Source organism: Cryptomeria japonica, chromosome 7, assembly GCF_030272615.1.
Source record: "Cryptomeria japonica chromosome 7, Sugi_1.0, whole genome shotgun sequence".
In the NCBI taxonomy this organism is placed as follows: Eukaryota; Viridiplantae; Streptophyta; class Pinopsida; order Cupressales; family Cupressaceae; genus Cryptomeria; species Cryptomeria japonica.
Genome location: NC_081411.1, coordinates 732,562,513 through 732,567,753, shown reverse-complemented (window position 1 = coordinate 732,567,753; position 5,241 = coordinate 732,562,513). Strand labels below are relative to the sequence as shown.

At 34.8% G+C, this 5,241-nt stretch overlaps 1 long non-coding RNA gene across 1 annotated transcript; it reads left to right on the top strand.

Annotated features, from left to right (window-relative positions):
• The first annotated feature begins 215 nt into the window (after positions 1-215).
• Positions 216-4,838, top strand: LOC131857181 (uncharacterized). Its single transcript, XR_009358583.1, has 3 exons — positions 216-304; positions 543-662; positions 4,704-4,838. It is a non-coding gene; the product is annotated as an uncharacterized LOC131857181 (long non-coding RNA).
• The last annotated feature ends 403 nt before the right edge of the window (positions 4,839-5,241 follow it).

Genomic DNA, 5,241 nt, shown 5'->3' with positions numbered 1-5,241 from the left:
TGAATTTTTAAATTAAAAAAATCAAAACGATTATGAAGTTTTAAATTCAAACCTGCATACGACCGACGCTAGCCCTTCAATTCCTTAGCAAATACAGAGCTTGTAAATTCAAATTCTGGTCGTCCATCGTCAACGGTTAGGTCCATCTGTCCGTTGATCCTCTCCAACGGTTATCTGGCAATGACTTCGGCCTCCATAAGTTCTTTTTTAGGCAACTCTTTTATTAATCATTTTTATTTTAGGCTTCGAGAACGAGCTGTTCGTCTTTGTTTCCTATGAATTTCGTGTGCTACTCCACTTCCTGGTATGAATTTTACTAGATGTGTTACATTTTTTCGGAAGAGAATAATAGATTTATTTCTTGTGATTTTATTACATCTTACACTCTGCTTAAATGTCAATGCTTCAAATTTTTCGACTGCCAAAATGGTGGGATTCAGAATTGGGAAAATGATAAATAGTTACAATAACAATACATTAAATTTGAAGATGAAAACTGGTTAATTGTTAAGTCTTTCCTGCATGTCATTTTCTGGTTGTAGATAGAATTGATTTCTGAAGTCGTGTGGAGTGGGGCGATCGATTGATTTCTGGTTCAAGCTCATTGATGTTTTGCTGATTCTAGTCAGAAGAGATGATACATAATTGCAAATATCTCCAAGGTATTTAGATGTTTATATTTTTCTCTGTCCCAACAGAGTTTCAAATCACAAGTAAAAGATGCGACAGTGCTTTTCATACATAACATATAGGTACAGATTTTTTTATCAATTTGAGATGCTAATGTTTCTTAATGATTATGAAATCCAGCGACTGGGAGAACATCTGTGAGAAAACCCAAAACCCTTGATACACTTGCGCTGTAGATGTTTGGACCTTTTACACATCTTTCCAATAGTAAGATGAAACTACCTGGTAGAATGCTCCTCTAAGCCCCCTCTACTAACTCCATAAAAAACGACCCCTCCAAACACTAAACTCCCATGTGATACTCTGGAAAGAATAGCTAGCCATATATCCGATCCATCCTTTTCTACTCGGTCCTTGCAACCTCTCCCTTAAGATTACTGGTTTTAGGTTGCTCCTTATTTAAATGTGTGGAATCTCCAAATTCTATTACAGAAGCGTTGTCACAATTCTAGTCTATATACGTGTCCAACAGGCCCCAGTACTATTTAAACTTCTTACAATAACAACAGATCTAACATACAGAGGTCCCAGTTATTGAAACCTATTCAAATACAGCTAGATTCATTCATAGGCTTCTGAATAGTCACACTTAATCTTCAAATTTATCAACCCCCTCTTTTATTCTTTAAACCCATTTACACCAGCACCCTTGTTTTCACCAGTATACAGAGTGGCAAGAAGAACCATAAATAAAACTACAACCCAAATCATAAACTACAAACATTTACAGCAGGGTGTAGCCCTATGTGAATGTTGTGCAATAGCAAAAGATTTAATGAACATGGACATACTTAGGAAAAAATATCCCGTTCAAACACACTTTCATTCATCCACGGGCTTCTGAATATCTCCTCTCATTTCTCCAGTCTAGCAATAGCACTCCCTTCATTTAGAGCAGTAAACTTCTCACCTGTATACCTCGAACTATAACTATAAATTACAAGGAGTATCCCCTGTATATACACATCTTATTTCCCAGATTCCAATCCCATGTTTGATATATGACACATGCAATTTCAAATATATCGACTCCAGATTTTGGTTTCTTTCATCTCTATGGTATGTAAACTTCTTCAGATTCAACCTCATACCAGACCAATTCTTAGAACAATACTTTTGTATGCAATCACACGGTATTTGACTTTAATTTACACCTCATATGTAATTTATGACACTCTATGTGCTGTCATACCTCTGGGCCCCTAAATCAGGCTCATTAAATCCACTTCTTCTTCTTTAGAATTCTACAATATAATTACACCAACATAAATACATGCTTTCACCTTCTGGACCGAAGTACTTACATTGTTGGAGGTAAATTTGTCTACAACTGGAAATTGTAGGCCTGCTTCCTGGCTCGAGATCCATGTACTGCCTAATTATCATCCACCTGGCTACTAGTTGTTTGGTGTCCTCTTAAATCAAAATGACAAACGATGTCCAATTGGATCAGAGGTAATTAATTAAAGTCAGCTTTTATAGTTTTATGTTTTTAACTTCAGCTCCATATCAATACGTGTTTTCTTTTGAATTTTAATTAATTTATATTTACGGTCAACCACACCTTTGTATTAAAACTCTGACGCGCTTATTTATCTCCAATGAAATTCAGGAATCTATTTCTAAATCATTTATCTTCGTTACCATGTTCTTTTTTATTTTGTCTCCCCTTTTTTTCTCTGTGACTAAGATGATGTCATGGCAGAAGTGTACTCTTGATCTAAGCTCAACAGGAGGGGGAAGCCTTTTCCATATTCTGCTAATAGATTTGTCTAAAACGAAGTAGTCTTTTCTGCTTCCTTAAACACACAGTTCGCCGTGTAGGAGAAATGTAGGCTTGTTCCAAGAATGCAGGGGGGGGGTTACATGGATTATCGATAAAATTATTTTGAAGGTATTAACTAGTTGTGAAAGAAGGAATTTCCATCCTTCATGAACAAACCTATATTTCCCCATGATAACAGTGAGAAGATACAATAGAATCAACATTAGTAAATCTTGTGGTATCCTAGGACCTACTTGTTATTCCTTCATTCGGGTAGACTCTTCTTTAATTGTAGGGTGCTTCTTCGATTCTTAACTCTAATTTCAATTTTAATGAAGTCCAAAAATAGGTCAAATTCACTTAAACAACCTCCATAGACAATTTGCTAGCAGTAGAGTCAACTAGTGCAAGAAAACCAACATAGGAAAGGGTATGGCACTATATAAACCCATTGCAAAGGATTGCAAGCATCATATAAGGTTTTGGCATCAGATGGAAGATGCTTTGATGCACTCTGTAATTGTTGATCATATCTCCATTTTAAATGTATGGTAGCTAGGTTGGTTTTATAGTAGTTTGATATAATTTAGTTCCATCTATGAAAATGAAAGATACACAATGATTAACTTCATGCCAAGGGTGAATCAAACTGTTGAAGGTAAATTCTTTCAAGGAGCTGAAATTTCTCGTAGGAGTAGAATCCTATTATGGCTGATGGCAATTAAGTTGTGAGGAGAAATCATCTCCGAGAAACTTGTTAATGGGCAAAATATCAAACGAGGCATCAAATTTAATAAAGAACTATTGTTTTCCTGAACTTGTATTTCCCATTCGTAACACTCACTATAGACTTGTTTCAGATATTGATTAGCTGAAAAAGCCTAGAATAAAAGGAAGGAACTCTTCCCCAACAAAATGACAAAAAAAATTGAATCCAATTATAGAACTACTGCCACAATTCTAATCTATCCAACTAAATGCAGTCCTATTTAAGCTTTTTGCAATAAGAACAGCTCTGACGCACACAGAGGTCCCAGTTGTAAAAACTTGTCCATAATATAGCTGCTAAATAGCCTAACTTATTCTTCAAATTTATCAGTCCGTCTTTTATTCTTTAGGCTCATTTGCACTGGTACCCTTATTTTTACCAGTAAACAAAGTGGTAGGAACCACAAATAAAATTACAACCCGATTCATAAGCTACAGACATTTGCAGCGTATGCAGTTCTGTGTGAATGTTTTGCAATAGGAAAATATCTAATGAACATAGGCACGCTTGGTAAATACATCCTCTTCAAACACACCTTCATTCATCCATGTGCTTCTAAATATCTTCTCTCATTCTCCAGTCTAAAACCTCCTTCACTTAGAGTAGCATCCTTCTCGCCTGTACACTTGGAACTATAAAATATAAGGAATATCCCTTGCATATACACATCTTATTACCAGACCAATTTTTCCTGAAGGTCGTTTCTTAAAAGAGTACCTTTGTGTGCATCCATATTGCACACCTAATCTGTAATTTATTAATTGATGACACTCTACGTGCTGTTATACCTCTTGGCCTCTAAACCAGGTAAAACATTGACTGAATCAGGCTCATTAAATCTTCCTCTTCTTTAGAATTCTACAATGTAACTACACCAAACTAAAATATAGACTACTTACCCTGTTGGAGATAAATTTGTCTGCAAGGGAAAACGGCAGACCTGCTTCCTAGTCCAAGATCCATGTGCTACATAATTATCATCCACCTGGCTATTATTTGTTTCGTGTCATCTTCAATCAAGACACAAACTATGCCCAGTTGGGTCAGAGGTAATTAATTAATGTCAGCGGTTATAGTTTTATGTTTTTAACTTGAACTCAATATAGTGTGTTGTCTTTTGAAAGCATTCATTTTCGTTATCATATTTTTTCTTGTTTCTGTCTCCTCTGTTTTTCTCTGTGACTCAATGATTAAGATGCATGTCATGGAAAAAGAGTCAAAAGCTATTCCAATGAAATGTTGTTTCGATCTAATCCCATCCGGAGGATGAAGCCTTTTCCATGTAATGATAAAATAATTGTCTATGATATCTGGTTCGCTTTCTCTTGGAATCTTGATCAATTCCCTAATGGGCTTCCATCAATAGAGAGACTAGGCTATCATTGAGGTAAATAGTAGCTGTAATCTCTAGAATTCAAACCAGAAGTATTCCATACTAACAGTAGAAATAAGTTTTTAATTCTTGCTAAGGCATGACAGATCAGGAGAGGCTGGCGAGATTTCGGCTATGGACTTCTTCGTGAGTACAGTGGGTCCATTGAAAGAACCTCCTCTCGTTACTGCCAATACTGTTCTGTATCAAGGTATGTAACAAAGTCTCTTCTCGAGGCAAATGTGTAGCATTCAATTGTCATTGGGTATTTGATTTTTAATGAACAATAATTTAAACAAATTAGCTTTGTTATTCAATGCTTAGATATAGACTTTTTAAGTGTGATTTTATTATATTGTGTTGTCAATGTGAATTGGATTACCTTCAAATGAAGAGCCAACGTATTAATCATAGTAATTGTACAATTTAAATTTTGTTACTAAAATAATTTTCCTTTCAATTCTTTTTTAAAATTATTTTATTTTATCATTGTATGAACCTTTCATTTTTTACGTCTATATTAGAGTCATATTTAACTTTTTTTTATCAAATATGTTATCAATTGTCATATTTTTGTTGTAATTTGTATCTTTGATTTTTTCAACAACATTTTTAACAAAAATTAACATAAAATATCTTCTAAGA